Raw genomic sequence first — 18777 nt, 5'->3', positions numbered from 1 at the left:
TAGCAAATGGAACGATTGAGCTTGTGTATAGAAAGTTTTGGTTCAGCTATGTACTGAGCAAGATAGCTAGGAGTGAATAAACGAGTGCATCCTTGCAGCACCACGAGGTTGGCTGACGTCCACACAACGACGCCACTCTGCCATGCTGTACTCGGTGATATGGCGCCCGCTACGGCCACTGATTAATTTGTTGGATCACGTCAGAATAGTTTCCACGAGGGTTTGATGGGCCGTGTACTGTAGAATTGTTCTTGCACTTCGCATTACGCCTGGGTCAGTCGATAGGAATTACTTTTGAGTTATCGAGCTTCACTCCATGCAAACGCAATTTATTACCACGGCCTGGTAGGAGAGTCATGTAATGTGATGATTGAAGGTCGTGAGTTAAAATAAATTTGTGATAATCGACTGCATCTGTTTTCAATCAAGTAGTTGAAATACAAAGTCACTTTCTTAATTAATTTTATGTTCAACAATTGCATCTGGTGTTCAATAGCTGCACATAACATCAATGTGCACCCCTCTTTAATTAAGGGGCTCCGGAAAGGCTCAAAATCATGAAAAGTTTAATTTTTACTTTTTTGCGTTTTCTGAATCTGCAGACTATTACCTTTTAATAGATATATAATTTATTCAATTCTGAAGACTACAACTATTTTTTAATTTTTTTTGAAATGTGTTCTACATGGGTGTGACCCACTGTGGCGCTGCTAAACTGCTGTCAAATGGTGTTATTATTAACGTCCGTGTTCATCAGGTACATTTTAGTGATGTGTGATAAAGTATGTGTTGTGGCTAACCTGTGATGGTTCCATTCATATCGCTGGTGTGATTGTCGATTGTTTCATGTTTATTTACTCTGTCGTTATCTCGAAAATATTCGTAATTAATTCTGTTTCTTGAGTCTCTGTTTTGTTGAAGTATAATAATGAGTAAAGGTAAAGTTATTAGACATCCTCTGAAGGCTTTTAAGTAAAGGAGAAATGTTGGAAAGCCAAAGGTATGTGTTTTTACTGTAAACAATAAAGACGATAACCAAGTGAGTGAACCTAACCTCTCAAGTACACCTGCCCATAGCAGTCAAAGTGGGAAAGAAAATACTTCACAGAAGAAGCTTGGTTCAATGAGTGAAAACTATGAATGTTTTATGGGCGAATCTGATGAGAATGAAATATTTGATATGTCGGTTCTCAAAGGAATTTTTTCAAACTGTGTAAGATGTATTCATTGTAGTGAAGTTGGTCTGGAACTCTCCATAATAAAGCACATAGGACTTGCTAGTGAAATACAACTGAAATGTGATAAGTGTTCATACATGACCACCTTTTGGAACAGTGTTGCAGTAACTGCAACTGAAGAAAATGGTAGCAAAATCTACGAACACAACTTCGAGCGATGCTTGCTTTAGACAAGGAATGCCTTCGGGCTGCAGACAAGGCTGTGAAGAGTCAAGAAATGCAAGCAAGAGTAAACAGGAGGAGGAACAAGAGGAAGCTGGAGGAGGAGTTTGCAGAGGATGAAGATAATCCACCCTATGGACCTGGAATGCACTAAGAAGTTAATCCAATCTTTGTCGCTCGATTCCCAAAACTTTTATTTTCTCATACTAATTACATGTTTTCTAAGGATCTTCCAAACATATTTGTTTCAAACTTTCAGTAAATGTTACACAGTACCTTCTGCATAATTTAACTCAGCCTTTTTCCAAAAAACTGTATATTTTTGAATATATAAATAAAAATTTGCAAAAAAAGTTGTGAATTTTCATTGCAATTGAAAAAAAATCATCTTTAATAACTGAACTAAAATTTTGTAAAATCCCTGTGTTAAGTTGTAGCCCATATTCCAATAAATAATCTGTAAAAAGTTCAACTTCCTACCTCAAATACTTTGTGAGGAAAGACGTAATTTATAAGCGTTATTTTAACATTGCAAGTATAGGGCGTTCCGGAGCCCCTTAAAAGTGATCAATTCTGAATCAATTAATGTCAACAGTGCCACTGCAGTTCAATCAGGAGTCACAGGGCCTTCTTACTTTCTTTGCGTTATCCGATATTGCGGCAGTTTTGCACACTCTGTTGATCTGTTAGTCAATTACCAGGGGTGAACACACGCCAAAACCAGATATCTGACAGGTGGGGTGTTATAAAATTATTATTGTATTATTATTATTATTATTATTATTATTATTATTGTAAATAAATTTTTTTAGTTCTGTTCATTAGTGGTAGAAAAATATGGAGAAGAAGTGATGCAAAGAGACACTGCATAAAAGTGATAACTTTCTGTTATAAAATGTTTCTAAATAATTGCTTTGTGTGAAATGTGTTTTTCACAATCAAATTTTCTCCAGTTGCGTTAAAGGAAACAAAGTGTTTAAGATTTGCCTTGAATAGCAACCAGTTAAAAAAAACTTATTAGGTCTTGATAATTAAACAAAGCAATACTCTGTTAATTCACTTCCATTTGAAATCAAGTTAAATGAAATATAAAATTTGTAAGTAATTTCTTGCAATAATAAATAATAGTGTATTATGATGTATGTAAAGAAAGTATTCTTGGACAGAAATAAGGTTTCAGGGACAAAGTTGCATGAGAACCATGGAAGGACAGATGTGGGGAGAATGGAGAAATGTTATGGATGCTACAGTGCAAAGGTGCCATAGTCAAAAACGTGGGGAATGTGAGTGACGAATATTGTGATGTGCTTGTGCTAAGTTAGATAAAATATCGTTATTAAATGGAAGGACACAAATTGCAGTGCCTTTAAATAAAAAAGCAAAAAAAGGTAACTTCAAAAGACTTTCACGAAAAAGTTATTAAAATCCTCTAAATCTCTTTTGAAAATTTTTATCAGTTTTGTCAAGTAAGAAATTATTTTCCATAAATAAATTAAAAAGTTAGGTTAGATTAGTCGTAGACTGCAAAGTCTGGAGTAAGGAATTTGTAATTTTGGTTTATAAGAATGAGAGTTTTAGAAAGATTTAAAATTTGAAGCCAGGATCGATAATTTTGTATAATTCTGAAATTTTTGGAAAAAACTTCATAAACTTCGCTTCTGTCTGGGGCCTGTGTATCAGGAGAATGAATCATGCATGCACAGTGACAGAAGGTCTGACACAGGTTCAGTCGAGTACATAGTTCTAATTTTCAGCCACCAGAGTACAGTGGCGGACAGAGACTTTCAAAAAACACTCAAGAGAATGTTTTCGTGAATTGTTTAGTTTATTTACTGAAGGTTTTTCTGTTTCTTTATGTTTGTACAGTTTTGTGTATGTTTTTGGTCATGTGAATGATACGTGAATGTGGTCTAAAGTGTATATTAAGATCATTGTTATACTGACAAACGCTGTACGACCTAGCGTGAGAAATTTTTAAGACAGTGTGAATTCAGACGACGGGGAATTTTGTATCATAATATGTAAATAAGTTTATGGTAAAAGGAAAGTTATTTTCAGTGCTATTTAAAATAGCTAATAACGTAATGTATAAATAATACATATGAATGTTAAATATTTATTTCGGGAAAAAGTACAGTTCGAACGCGTGTTATTTGTTGATTGGTTAATCATGAAAAGCGCGGACTAACGCGGAAGAATCATATTTCTTCTATCGGCCTTAGGAAAAACTGACCAATTAGAACGGAGTATTGTTCGCGCATCTTTTCTCTTGGAGATACAGAGTGCTTACAGAAGTCTGAAGTAGGTGGATCCTAGTCTTTCAATGGTACGATAGTGTGTAGTATGAGCCTATAAGGAACCTATAGTTTCCCAGCTTTAGTTGTGCTACATGCTACAAAAGTGCTTTAAGGTGAAGGCATATATATTCCGGTGCGTTTCCAAGAAGGTACAGATTTTTAAAGTAATTTTGTGTATGAGAAAAGACAGTAATTCCACGTGGCATATTGAGCAGGTCAGTGACCAAAAACTTGAGTGAATTAGACACCGATAAACTTAATAGTGTGACGAGCGTTTTCGTTTATGAACAATCTGTGCTCAGTAGCTGTTCAGATTACGGGAATTACGTTCCATAAACTTGCTAACGTGAGTGAAAGGGTTTGTGCATGACTGTGTTAGGATCAGCACGGGCTTGGCAGTGAACTGGTAATTCGCAGCTTCAGAATAAATCAGCAGTTTGCCAGTATTTCCACCTTTCATTCAAATTTAAGATCTCTTCCGGATATTTAGAATAATTACGTTTTATACTGCTTGGTGCGAGTCGCAGTACGGTAAGTCTCTGCTCGGCTTTCCTGCCGGCGATATTGTGTGACGAGGTCATAGGTAGGTGCTGCCTTAATCCCAGAGAGGAACCGTGCCGCCGCACTTGTACTGAATAGGGAGGAGGATGACAGAGCACTATACGAGTATATGGCTGCCAAAAATCATTAAAGAGGTAAAACAGTTCATATGTCTTAGTGCAGCACTCAATGAAAGGAACGAGATAGGCCAGGAAATAACGGCAAGAATCCTGGCAGGAAACAGGTCAAGGTTTGCTCGCCCTTTTATGAGACAGGTTTTTGGAGTAGTGAAGGACTGAGATGAGTGGAGAAAAAGGAAAACCCGTGAATTACAAGAACTGTGCAAATGGCAGGACATCATGTCTGCGATTAAAGAGAGGAGACAGAACTGGTATAGGCACGGAATGAGTCGAGAAGGGCACATCACCAAGCAGTTGGTGTAAGAAGACATCAGACGTAACATCCAGAGTCGAAGACCACGGCTGAGATGGCTCGTTGTGATCAGATGGGATGCGAATACGTGGACCGAAGATGAAGTGGTGGCCGATTGGCTAGGCCAAAGACAAACTGCGGTTTTCACGGCCAACCTAGAAGGTAAGTAAGTTCGCCTCATGAGTGACGGATGACGACAGTAATTAAAGTCAAATACTAAACGTAAGAAGTACACAACAACTGACCATCGGGCTTGGTATTACGCACTCTAAGACATGCCCAATTTGATGGCTCGTTACAGACTGAGAAATGACACATACGTTTTCCAATTTACTACTTGCCTGTATGCGACTCCCATTTACAGGTGTTTCCGTAAGAGAGTGAAAAACTTTTACAGGACATAGAGTGAGCTCCACTGAACAATTTAGGATAGTGAACCCGGGGTCTGGGAAGCCATCTTAAGGAGGTAATAGGAATAAAGTCTTATTATTGTGTACTTTTTTATTTACATTAGTTACAGTTAACTGCAAATGCCACCATTGATACAATGAACGTACCATTTGGAATTTATAGTACAAAATGTGCTGAAACCAACGGTCATCAACCACAATTCAAGCAGGACATCAACGAACAATATTCTGACGCACCCTGACATGTATCCCTGGTGTCTTTCGAAAAACATCACAGGCAGCTACAATTCTGGCAACTAACTCCATCTTTGGATCCACTGGGGTGTCTGACATAAGTGACTTTAGATATCCTCATAGAAAATAATTATGGGAATTCAGTCAGGTGACCTGGCACGCCATGGATTAGGACCTCCTTTTCCAGTCCAGTGACAGGAAAATGCAGCACCTGGATGCTTTTTGACATCCACAACGACGTGAGGTGGTGCGTCGTTACGTTGTATCCATATCCCCTCAGGAACAGCCAAGGATACGTTCTCCAACAACTCAGGTAGAACTCTGTGCTCCAACATAGGTACAGCTGGCCATTTAGACGGCCAGGTAGAAGGCATGCCCCAGTGAGATTGCCGGCCAGATATTCACGTACTTGGTGGTGTGATTCTCTACAGCCTGAGGGTTTAGAGGCTTCGTCAGGAAACAGCAAAATCGGGAGGAAATCTGGTCGATTTTCGGAGCAACCACTGGCACAGTGCGGCCCTTGCTGAAGAGTCAGTCACAAGCAGTGCATGCATTCGTTGTGGGTGATATGGGTGTGACTGTTGTTCGTGGAGTACTCACAACACGCTAGTATGTGCAGCGCCCATTTCACGCCCAATACGAGTGCCTGTAGTGGCGTCCGCTGCAACAAATTCCAGCACCTCCTCTTCCAAACCAGGTGTGCGAATGGTCCTGATGTTGCCATGTCCCTCGTTGGTTCTTTCCAACGAGCCAGTGTCCCGCATTCGTCGATCAAGAGAAATAAACACTCGTCGTGACGGATGATGCCTCTTAGGAAATCGTTCCTTGTATAGCCTTTCAGCGGCTAGAGCATGGCAGAGTACTTCCTCATACACAAGGTGCAAGTCACTGAGTTCTGCGAAGCTGTAACGGTACTGCTCCACCGTGTTGTACCATAAGTCTCAGAACAGCACTCAGTAATAAATGGGTCGATCGTCGATTCATAGCACGTTCTGTCATGGGACAATACAACAGAGCCACCTTATGGACTATAGTTCAATTATTTTATCTTAGCGGCTCGCGCGTGCCCGCCCAAACGCGGGAGATTGCGGCGTTAACCCTTTCGCTGCTACAGAGACGTGCTCCCCGCATTCAGCACTGTGCGCGATTTTGTCATCACTGCACTGCTCGCCTGTGCAGACACATGGTGTTCCGACTCCTTTGACACACTTATCATTCGATTTCACAAAAACTATTTGGCCCAAAAACTTGATTTTTACAGATCTTCTTGACTGGTACCTTCCTCCCATAAATGACTTAATTTTGTTTCGATGTTCAACGCAGTTATTGTGCAGCATTAAATGTAGTAAACCATTGCACGAAATTTTGAAGAGTTTGCAAAGGTAAAAGTCCACAGCATATACTTTCCATATGGTCGATTTTACTTGCCACTAGAAATTTCAAAAAATACCGCAGCTCGTCATTCAATTGAATTCCTGGAAGACCTTAATCAATCACGCAAAATACCGACAAACACTGTTGGTATGACTAAGAATTACTCACGTTTCGTCGAAGTACAATAGGAAATAAACAATTACCACTGTTCTTTATTGCGACAAAACGGTTAGTGAGAATGAATTTCCTTGCTGTCGCCTGAATTAGGAGGCTTATTGCTTGTTTGGTTTAATTAATCAATAGAATATGAAGCAATTGGTATAAATAAAGCGTTTTCCAAACTTTCTTATATAGAAAGTCTGCTATGAAGACATTGCTTTTGTTCGATTACTTTAGTTATAACAGAACATTTCTAAAACTGAAGACACTCGTCCGTGCTCTGCACTGCAGTCGAGCTCTGGCAACGTTGTTCTCTGTTCATTGGCTAACTGTGTTTTGTGACGTCAGATGCACAGAACGAACCTAAACTCGGCCGCCGTCGTAAATGACGCGCACTTTAGTAAAGTAAACAAAACCTGCATCATGACTTCCTAGTAAGTAGGCTCCTTAGCCTCGTTTTCTTGCAGAAAATAAATAATGTACATGTGAATAAACAGCACAGTACCTGAACGCATGTTAGTTGCAAATACGCTGGAAGACAAAAATGCTAGACAAAGTCCATATCTACTAAAAATGCCTTCTCCAACCCCAGGTTCCATATCTCAATTTCTTTAGTACAGCATTCCCTATGTCCTGTTACATTTTTTCACTCTCTGACCGAAACACCTGAGTAGAAGCGCGTGTTACAGGACTTACATAATGGTAAAATAAAAAACTATTACATTTGATATAGTAACAAAAAAGACAAAAAGATACAATGCGCAGGGAAGTAACTTCGTTTCACCAAAGTCTGTACAATCGGAAAATGGTGAAACATTTTCTTATTTTAATTATTAACAAACTGACATGTGACCTTAGTAAAAGTATACGAGGTGCATTCAAGTTCTAAGGCCTCCGATTTTTTTCTAAAATTAGCTACTCACCCGAAATCGATGAAACTGGCGTTACTTCTCGACGTAATCGCCCTGCAGACGTACACATTTTTCACAACGTTGATGCAATGAATCAATGGCAGCGGCGAAGGCTTCTTTAGGAGTCTGTTTTGACCACTGGAAAATCGCTGAGGCAATAGCAGCATGGCTGGTAAATGTGCGGCCACGGAGAGTGCCTTTCATTGTTGGAAAAAGCCAAAAGTCACTAGAAGCCAGGTCAGGTGAGTAGGGAGCATGAGGAATCACTTAAAAGTTGTTATCACGAAGAAACTGTTGCGTAACGTTAGCTCGATGTGCGGGTGCGTTGTCATGGTGAAACAGCACACGCACAGCCCTTCCCGGACGTTTTTGTTGCAGTGCAGGAAGGAATTTGTTCATCAAAACATTTTCGTAGGCTGCACCTGTTACCGTAGTGCCCTTTGGAACGCAATGGGTAAGGATTGCGCCCTCTCTGTCCCAGAACATGAACACCATCATTTTTTCAGCACTGGCGGTTACCCGAAATTTTTTTGGTGGCGGTGAATCTGTGTGCTTCCATTGAGCTGACTGGCGCTTTGTTTCTGGATTGAAAAATGGTATCCACGTCTCATCCACTGTCACAACCGACGAAAAGAAAGTCCCATTCGTGCTGTCGTTGTGCGTCAACATTGCTTGGCAACATGCCACACGGGCAGCCTTGTGGTCATCTGTCAGCATTCGTGGCACCCACCTGGATGACACTTTTCCCATTTTCAGGTCATCATGCAGGATTGTGTGCACAGAACCCACAGAAATGCCACCTCTGGAGGCGATCTGTTCAACAGTTATTCGGCGATCCCCAAAACAATACTCTCCACTTTCTCGATCATGTCGTCAGACCGGCTTGTGTGGGCTCGAGGTTGTTTCGGTTTGTTGTCACACGATGTTCAGCCTTTCTGAAACTGTTGCACCCACGAACGCAACTTTTGACAGATCCAAAACTCCATCACCACATGTCTCCTTCAACTTTCAATGAATTTCAATTGGTTTCACATCACGCAAATTCAGAAAACGAATGATTGCACGCTGTTCAAGTAAGGAAAACGTCGCCATTTTAAGTATTTAAAACAGTTCTCATTCTCGCCGCTGGCGGTAAAATTCCATCTGCCGTACGGTGCTGCCATCTCTGGGACGTATTGACAATGAATGCGGCCTCATTTTAAAACACTGTGCATGTTTATCTCTCTTTCCAGTCCGGAGAAAAAAAAATCGGAGGCCTTAGAACTTGAATGCACCTCGTACATTATAGATTATAGAAATACCACTGCTGCAAAGTTATTGCACTGGATTTGGGGATGAAACATGTTTTTACATTGGAATATTCTTAAACACGGATATTTTGAATATGAATAACTATTGAACTCGTAAGATTTTGTTACAAAAAAAAACCTTACAAAAATTTTCTAAGAGACAGAAATCTGGTGTGCACGTATGTTTCTGGTATCGTAAATCATAAATTTTTCTATACACTAAACGTTTTGATTTGTTCCACATATATTGTTATCATCAGCAAAAAGAACAATATTTGGTGAAGTGCTGGAATAAGAATTTCGAAATTTTGTGTACAATGGTATATGCACTAGCAGTACAATGGAAAAATAAGAAAAAACTACTTATATAAGCAGTATAATTTTAGCATGTGGGAGCCGGCCGGAGTGGCCGTGCGGTTCTAGGCGCTACAGTCTGGAACCGAGCGACCGATACGGTCACTGGTTCGAATCCTGCCTCGGGCATGGGTGTGTGTGATGTCCTTAGGTTAGTTAGATTTAAGTAGTTCTAAGTTCTAGGGGACTGATGACTTCAGAAGTTAAGTCCCATGGTGCTCAGAGCCATTTGAACCATTTTTTGAGAATATCAGGGATGTTAGCCCTCAAACGAGGGCTTAGCGTTAGCCGTTTTCACGCGTCATTCCCGAATAATAGAGGAAATGATGATGTCGCGGGGTGGTTTCTGGAGCACAGTTGGGGCTATAGACAGATGGTGTCCAAAAAGTAGGGGAGAGAGAGATACAGATAGATAGCTATTTGACTTACATTTACATGAATTTTTATAGAGCCATTTCAGGGCAATACGCATAGCGCGATAAAAACTAAGAGTTCACCTGTACAAACATCCTTACAGTTCCGTAGGATACTTGTGCTGTATCTACATGAGTCCGTCAAAAGAGGCTCGTGCAGGTAGCTGGCAGCTGAGTAATCACAAGCGGTGCTTGTTAGCGCATACTCGCCCCTGTACGTAACACCTTGTGCAGGCACGTGTCACAACGGAACTGCACTAGGATCACTGTTATTGGTTATTGCGTTGTGGCAGAAAGGGATCGCCTGCTCCAGCTAGAGAACTAGCCCTGTCAGAGCGCCTTAAACCGACTTTCAAAGTACGGGGACGTTTCTGTCCTATCACTCCTGAAAAATATAATCTGCGAAAACCCTGTATGTGTTTACAACCTTCGTTTGAACCTTAAACGGATGTAAAGATCGCTGACGCGCATGTAGTTGAAGAAAAAATACCATGCAACAGACAAGTGTGACCAGTATATTCACAAGAATACCTGATCTGAAGTATTAATTTGCGAAAAACATCACATTTACTGGAAACAACATGTATTAAAAGTCATCGTTCCCAAAACAGAAGATCCTATGTTGCCTCAGGTTCTTCATCGTACCAAAGACTTCATCGAAGGGTAGATAGGAATTTTCGGAGAAAATGGTAAAAGCCCAGCGGAATCAATATCTACATCTACATGACTTTTTGTCAATTCACACTTCAGTGCTTCGTACAGGGCTCATAGAAACACTTTCTCTGTCGTTCTACTCTAGAACAGCACGTGGGACAAATGAACACTTAAATCTTTCCATATGATCCTGAATACTATAATTTTCATAAGATGGTAATTTTTCCCTATAAAGATGGAAGTCAGAAAAATATTTCTGCATTCAGAGAATGTTCATGATTGAAATTTCGTAAAAAAGACACGCCTTCGTTTTTATGACTGCCAATCTAGGGCTCGTACCATTCCCGTGATAGTCTCTTCCATTTTTCCCGACGATAAAAACGAGCTCCTCTCTTTTGAAGTTCTCGATGTCCCCCGTCCATCATATCTAGTAAGGAAGTGATACGGCGCAGCAATATTCCAGAAGACCACGGACGAGCATAATGTGTGTAGTCTCTGTTGTATATTTGTTGTCTGTTCTACGTGTCTTGTTAATGAAACGCAGTCTTTGGTTCGCTTTCGAAACAACATTTTCTATGTGATCATTCAAGTTTAAGTTTTGTGTTGTTGCAATTCTTAGGCATCTAGCTGAATTGAGAATTTTTAAATATGCGTAATAACCGTCTGACTGAAGTTAAGAGATTCATTTTAAAACTCATGAGACTCAACTACCCTGCCCCGTTGAATACGCCGGTTCCCACGAGATCACCGAAGTTAAGCAATGCCTGGAGTGACCGCCGGCCGGAGTGGCCGAGCGGTTCTAGGCGCTGCAGTCTGGAACCGAGCGACCGCTACGGTTGCAGGTTCGAATCCTGTCTCGGGCATGGATGTGTGTGATATCCCTAGGTTAGTTAGGTGTAAGTAGCTGTAAGTTCTAGGGGACTGATGACCTCAGAAGTTAAGTCCGATAGTGCTCAGAGCCATGTGAATCATTTTTTTGAGCCTGGTGTGACCGGCACTTGATGGGTAACCTCCGTGTTACGTCAAACGTTGTCGGCTGCTTCCCTTTTCCCATTCCGTCATAGGTGAGAAGTGGTGGTGGCGTAAAAATGCTGACCACCACCGTTTTCGTCAATATCCTGTATTATACTACAAACTTCTCTTCAATGTCTCACACTACAAACACCCCCAATTATAGTGATCTACATATATGACACGCAGTTAACGAATGGCTCTCACAGTTCTCAAAGAACAAGTGTCAATGTGAACGAAGGACGAGAAAAACCTTCACAATCAAGCAGCTTGCGAACTACGACCCAACCATGCCGTATGACTTTCTCCTTTTAGTACCGTACTAATGTGGTATTTAGTCAGTTGCCACTTTTCGCACCATACAGATATCTTGTCTGAATCATTGTGCTATTGGTTCTGATCTTCTGTGTTTTTATAGATAGTAAACGACAGCATCATTGCAATGAATGAAAGATGGTCACTAAAATTGTCTCCTAAATAGATAAAATAGATTAGGAATAGCAGTGGCTATATAACACTTCCTTGGGGAGCCCAATGCATTACGGAACCGTGAGAGTGCTACGGTCGCAGGTTCGAATCCTGCCTCGGGCATGGATGTGTGTGATGTCCTTATGTTAGTTAGGTTTAAGTAGTTCTAAGTTCTAGGGGACTGATGACCTAAGATGTTAAGTCCCATAGTGCTCAGGGCCATTTGAACCCAATGCCTTAGCATCAGTTACTACAAACTGTGATCGTTCTGACATAAGACCAAAGTGGTGCAAATGTCACGATACTGCAAAAGGCAGACTATGTTATTAGAAATCACTTATGATGATCGATGTCATAAGTATTTCCGAAATCAAGGTAAATAGAATCAATTTTACTTCGTCTGTTGACAGTCCTTATTACTTCTCGTGAACAAAGAACGAGCTATTTTTCACAAGAACGATATTTCCTGAATTCGTGCTATGTGTCAGCTAGTGAACGGAACAGGTATTGTAAAGGCTCAGGAAATGTGATCACTGTTGCTTTTAATACTGGATAACTGCGGTTTCGACTAAACGAAAATGTTTTAGCACGCCCATATTCGAGGCCAACGAGAAAGACAGGCCGCGGCGCATGCGTCACGAAGGTAGTCGTGAACTCGCTCGCTCTCTCAGCTTGGCAGACAAAAAGTGTTTCTAAATCTGTTAACTTGCAGATGGGCGTTTACATACTATCGAGAATTGCATCTTCAACTGGACTCTGCTATTATGAAGTCTTACTGATCAAGAACTACAACAGAATTAAATTGAAGCTCAATACTCGATATAAACAGTATAACGGTTTTTCCTATAGCATGTAGTCTCTTCTGCTGAACAGTCCTCATTTCGTACATGAAGTGGTGCATTGCGCAACTGATAATCATTTTGGCATCATTTTAATTTGGTTGTACCCCAGTACACGTATTATAAGTAGGCCTATGGACTTCCGATCATTGTGGGACTAGTAACTGTAAGATTACATAAGAGCGGATTCCAGTAGAAGATGCAATCCTCGTTTGTACGTACACACCTAGCTACGAGTTAACAGGTGTATAAGCGTAGTTTATATGCTGAGTTGAGCGAGCGAGCGAGCTCAGGCCTATCTTCGTGACGTAAGAGCCGTGGCCTGTGTTTCTCGTTGGTCTCGGCCATATTTGAACTTTGACAATTTGGCGAAGTACCCTATTTCATTTCCTTGCTGAAGTGTTTGTATTTACTATGTCCACCCTTCCACTGCCCCTTCGTGCGCCACAGTTAATTATTCTTGAAAACCTTAACAGGCGTGCCATTAACCTGTCCTTTCTTGTGGTAAAGGCTTCCCATGGAGCTTCTCCTTCACCTACGTTGTTTAGGACTTCATTTCCTACTTTTTCTGTCCCTTTGAATTCAAAACTTCTTGGATAACACCATTCGACCAACGATACAAGTTTCACTGTGCTCGCTTCTAGTTTACACTTTCTGGAACATCTGTCTCAGTTCCACATGAATGAATTACACCAGTAACGATCCTTTAGTGAAGTCAAACCACTTCTCTTGTGACAATGTACTTCTGACCCCTTCCTTGCTTCGACAGAAATTTCCTCTCCTGTGGCAATCTACTTCTTATATCTCCCTGCTTCGGCCATAATGTGTCGTTACCAGTTTTGAGTCTAAGAAAGTCTTACACTACTGGCCATGAAAATTGCTACACCACGAAGATGACGTTTTAGAGACGCGAAATTTAACCGACAGGCAGAAGATGCTGTGATATGAAAATGATTAGCTTCTCAGAGCATTCACACAAGGTTGGCGCTGGTGGCGACACCTACAATGTGCTGACATGAGGAAACTTTCCAACCGATTTCTCATACACAAACAGCAGTTGACCGGCGTTGCCTAGTGAAACGTCGTTGTCATGCCTCGTGTAAGGAGGTGAAATGCGTAACATCACGTTTCCGACTTTGATAAAGGTCGGATTGCAGCCTATCGCGATTGCAGTTTATCGTATCGCGACACTGATGCTATCGTTGGTCGAGATCCAGTGACTGTTAGCAGAATATGGTTCAGGAGGGTATTACGGAACGCCGTGCTGGATCCCAACGACCTCGTATCACTAGCAGTCGAGATGACAGGCATCTTATCCGCACGGATCGTGCAGCCATGTCTAGATCCCTGAGTCAACAGATGGTGACGTTTGCAAGAGAACAACCATCTGCACGAACAGTTCGACGACGTTAGCAGCAGCATCGACTATCAGCACGAATACTATGGATGCGGTTACCCTTGACGCTCCATCACAGAGAGGAGCGCCTGCGATGGTGTACTCAACGACGAACCTGGGTGCACGAATGGAAAAACGTCATTTTTTCGGATGAATCCAGGTTCTGTTTAGAGCATCATGATGATTGCATCCGTGTTTGGCGACATCGCGGTGAACGCTAATTGGAAGCGTGTATTCGTCATCGCAATACTGGCGTATCACCCGGCGTGATGGTATGGGGTGCCATTGGTTACACGTCTCGGTCACCTCTTGTTCGCATTGACGGCACTTTGAACGGTGGATGTTACATTTCAGATGTGTTGCGACCCATGACTCTACCCTTCATGCGATCCCTGCGAAACCCTACATTTCAGCAGGATAATGCACGACCGCATGTCACAGGTCCTGCACGGGCCTTTCTGGATACAAAAAAATGTTCGAGTGCTGCCCTGGCCAGCACATTCTCCAGATCTCTCACCAACTGAAAACATTTGGTGAATGGTGGCCGAGCAACTGGCTCGTTACAACACGCCAGTCATTACTCCTGATGAACTGTGGTATCGTGTTGAAGGTGCATGGGCAGCTGTACCTGTACACGCCATCCAAGCTCTGTTTGATTCAATGCTCAGGCGTATCAAGGCCGTTATTACGGCCAGAGGTGGGTGTTCTGGGTACTGATTTCTCTGGATCTATGCACCCAAATTGAGTGGAAATGAAATCACATGTCAGTTCTAGTATAATATATTTGTCCACTGAATTCCCGTTTATCATCTGCATTTCTTCCTGGTGTAGCAGTTTTAATGGCCAGTAGTGTAGTAGCAGCTGGTAGCCAATACACGTGTGCTCTGAGAACAACAAATCGTCATGTTCGTGTGTTTACTCAGCAACAATAGAGTCTGAACATATACACGTGCCGCGTCTGTCCTCGTCGCTTGCAATCGTAGTACTGAAAGAAAACAACGATAGATTCAATAAAGCTCTACAAGGAAATCATATTTCGGAGTTGTCTCTCATTTTATTTTGGAATGAACAATTTATTTCGTTATTTAGTAATTAAATAATTTCGGCCTCTTGGAAATTCTCAAGCTACTTCACGTTAAATATTTGATTTTGAGAGAATCCACATTGCACTACCTTCAAGGAGTTGTCTAACGTCGTTTCCGCTTACGGATGTAAAATATTTTATTTTATAACTAATGCGACTGCAGTTTCGAATATTACTGTATAACTAATTCTAAAATAAATTTCCTCTTTATTGGCGGTAGCGATATAGCCGCTCTCCAGGGTGCAGGCTTTCAGATGTTGAGGACGCATTAAAAAATATTCATGGTTGGTAACGATGATTTCTTATTAAATACAAGGCGATGCTAATTCAGTGTAAATGAACCTGTGTAATGAGCTGGTTAGTGGTTATGTGTTGCAGAAGAACATGCTGATCCGAGTTCTTACTTGATGGTCAGTTGCAGGTAATGAGTAGATGGGATGATATGAAGGTGCTTAGGTGAAGGATGAGCATAGGGAGCAGACGTTGGAGTTATAAGTATTGAAAACAGGCTGTTAGGTGTAATTTATGAGGGCTGTCGTAATGGGAGGGATCTAGTTACACTGTGAGAAGTGGTGTGTGAAAAGTACTAGATGAGGGGATCTAGCCGAGAAAACAGGAATTTAAATGAAACGGAAATCTGGTAGCCGAGGTAATGGAGCATATGGAGAGACACATATGGGTGAATAGTTTGAAGACAGTGGGAATGAAACGGATGATGTTGTCAGCCGTGAGAGTGGTATGTAGTCAGTTGTTGTTTGGATGAAGTGGTGAGTCGATAAGACAAATTGGTGCTTTCAATTCAGGTTTGGTGAGAGGCGGTTTAGATCTACATTTATTAGACTAAAAAGGATTGATCGCAGATGTTGCGGAAGGATGAGATCCCTAGATTAGTGTTGCTAGATTTCCATGGATGGTTTGGGGGGGGGGGAAGGGGGGGGGGAAGAAAAGCGGGGAGGGGATGTGACATGAGTGTGATTTGGCACTCAAAAGTTAAACTGCAGTTTTGGTGCGTCTTCAGAGAAGATTTGGATGATGAACTTGGGAGCATGGTGGTTGAGAATTCGAAGAGCATCTTCAGTCTGTCAGTTAGGTAGGAGATTAGCTCCCATCTGACTATATTCGCTGCGTTCTCGTGGTCCACTCCTTTTGCAACAACAATGAGGGTCGGTAAAAACTGTATAGAAAAACAGAGATTTCAATACCTCCAACAAATAACCTAAAATATATGGTACAAATGCTACTCTGCGACGAAGAGGTTAGCGTGGGATAGTAATTTGTTACAGGCCGCCTCAAACCAGTCAGAAGACTGAAGACTCTAGCAATGCCGGAGCTGACGGACGGTGAGGGGTTACGGGGTGTATGTGATGTGGGAAGTAAGGAGGATTGAGGACCGGAAGTTACGGCAGGAAGTCCGTGCTGCAGGTGGGAACAGAAAGCAGTATAAGACGACCTGGTGATTATGGAGCATTTACCGGGAGATGGCAAGTGCTGTTTGCAAACGAAACGTCTAAAGAAAGAGCAGGAAATCGAGTGACAGAAGAAAATAAAATTCATGGAGTGAAACACGAGAGTCACACAACCTTATGTGACCTGATAGGGTGCCAAAAAAATGGTTCAAATGGCTCTGAGCGCTATGGGAGTTAACTTCTGAGGTCAGGACGTCACACACATCCATGCCCGAGTCAGGATTCGAACCTGCGACCGTAGCGGTCGCGCGGTTCCAGATTGTAGCGCCTAGAACCGCTCGCCCACACCAGCCGGCGATAGGGAGCCAAAGAGAACCCTTACAAAACGAGGTATCCTTTGTATTGCGTAGCGAGTGTTGGGCAGGAGCTCTACAACACTTACCTGTTTGCGACGCGATCTCTCAAACACGCATGTTGTGTATTTTCTGCTGTAACCAGGAAAAGACTTCTGCGGTACTCAGCCAAATATGTACAGAACAACCATTTAAAGAGAAGCATAATTTGCTTAGAAGCACGATTGTTTCATAAAGCAATACGTGAGTAATTACTTCCTGAAATACACTGTGATACCTCCGATGGGGCTATTTCCACCGAATCAAAACACCAGCGGCCCAGAGTGACTGCATGCGGCGAGCGACCGAGACGTGGACACTAGAGGCGTTCTACAAATACATGGGGCGTGCGTGGGACGATGCCCCCGTCTCACTTAAGAATGGACACCTTCCAGAAAGCCTGGTGGGCAACGAACAGCGTGAAGCACATTAATGGACCCCGTGCAGCCACTAGAACGGATTGTCAAGAATGCACATGTGAAGGCGTATGAATTCTGCTGTTGAGTAGATTCCTCTAAAAATGGGACGGCTAATTTAATGGCTTTACCTTTCCCAAAAGGAGATGGTTTCTCTCCAGTAAAGGCCTAATCGTCAGTATGATATCAAACAATAATGTTTGTTTCAAAAATTCATTCACACAAGAATATCTTTTTTATTGTAATTCTGATTTACTCTGATTTGTAATGAAATTTATCCAATTCCTAATTACTCCCTCTAGAATAGCTGTAGCATGGAATGCTAATAACTTGGCACAGAATAAGGCTTATGGGGAAATAACGCAGAGTCGCAGCTGGTGAAGACTGACAGAAGTGTAGCGGGCTGGGGTTTAATGACAATAGATACTGAGCGTCTGTGACAGAGGGGAGCAAAGGTCATTACTTTGTCAGGCATGGTGGGAGGGAAGCGACGTTTTCTGGGCTGTGAAACGTGTGCTTTCCTTGGCTCAGTGGGTGAGGTGTGAGTGAAAAATTGGTGCTTCCACTAACGGTCCTTTATTGATATGTAAGACCCTTTAAACAAACACAGTAATACCACACCTTTCAACTCGCTCAATTCCTCACGACTGCTCATCGGCGGAGTAGTAGCGTGCAGATTGCAGCGACCGCTGATGCGGCGACGGCTCGTGAAACTGCGGCGCGCCGGTGGCTTACGGCCGGTTCCCACTAGAGCGCGGCAGCGCGGCGTGCGGCAACGGCAGCGGCAAGCGTTTTCCGCTTTGACGCGGCGGCTCGCGGAATTGGCGTTCCCACCTGGAAGCGGCAGACGCTAGCGGTAGCCAATGACGGACAGCCACTGAGGTACGGGGCGGGACCCACTGAAACGCCCGGTGCGTTTGATTAACTGTATCTTACACCCACATGAAGGAAAGACAAAGTTGTGTGAAGACATACCAATTTTTCACTTTCTGTACAATGTACTCTTTCACATATTTCATTATTCATGTTTTCTCATTTCAACATAAACAGATTTCATGACCACCGTTCATGATTGTTCACTATCCCCTAACACATTGAAACAATGTATGATAAAAGAGATTATTCAGATAGTTAAGCGAGACAAAAGTTTAAAATGTGATACGGTAGCAGGTACACGAAAACAGAAAGAACACAAAGGCTAGGTGGAAGGGATGAAAGTGGAAGCCACCTGATAGAATTTCCCACAGAGCATAATGTAATCATCGCCAGCACCTTGCTTAAGAATCACGAAAGAATAA

At 42.1% G+C, this 18777-nt stretch overlaps 1 protein-coding gene across 1 annotated transcript in view; it reads right to left on the bottom strand.

The window, feature by feature from the left end:
* The window catches only part of LOC124805365, a 68134-nt gene extending 49956 nt beyond the window's left edge, over positions 1 to 18178 (bottom strand). The window contains exon 1 of the mRNA XM_047265918.1: positions 18101 to 18178. The gene's annotated coding sequence lies outside the window, so the exon portion shown is untranslated. The remainder of the gene's footprint in view (positions 1 to 18100) is intronic.
* Between the last annotated feature and the right edge of the window lie 599 nt (positions 18179 to 18777).

The sequence above is a fragment of the Schistocerca piceifrons genome, chromosome 7, assembly GCF_021461385.2.
Source record: "Schistocerca piceifrons isolate TAMUIC-IGC-003096 chromosome 7, iqSchPice1.1, whole genome shotgun sequence".
Classification (NCBI taxonomy): domain Eukaryota; kingdom Metazoa; phylum Arthropoda; class Insecta; order Orthoptera; family Acrididae; genus Schistocerca; species Schistocerca piceifrons.
This window is presented reverse-complemented; position numbering and strand designations above follow the sequence as displayed.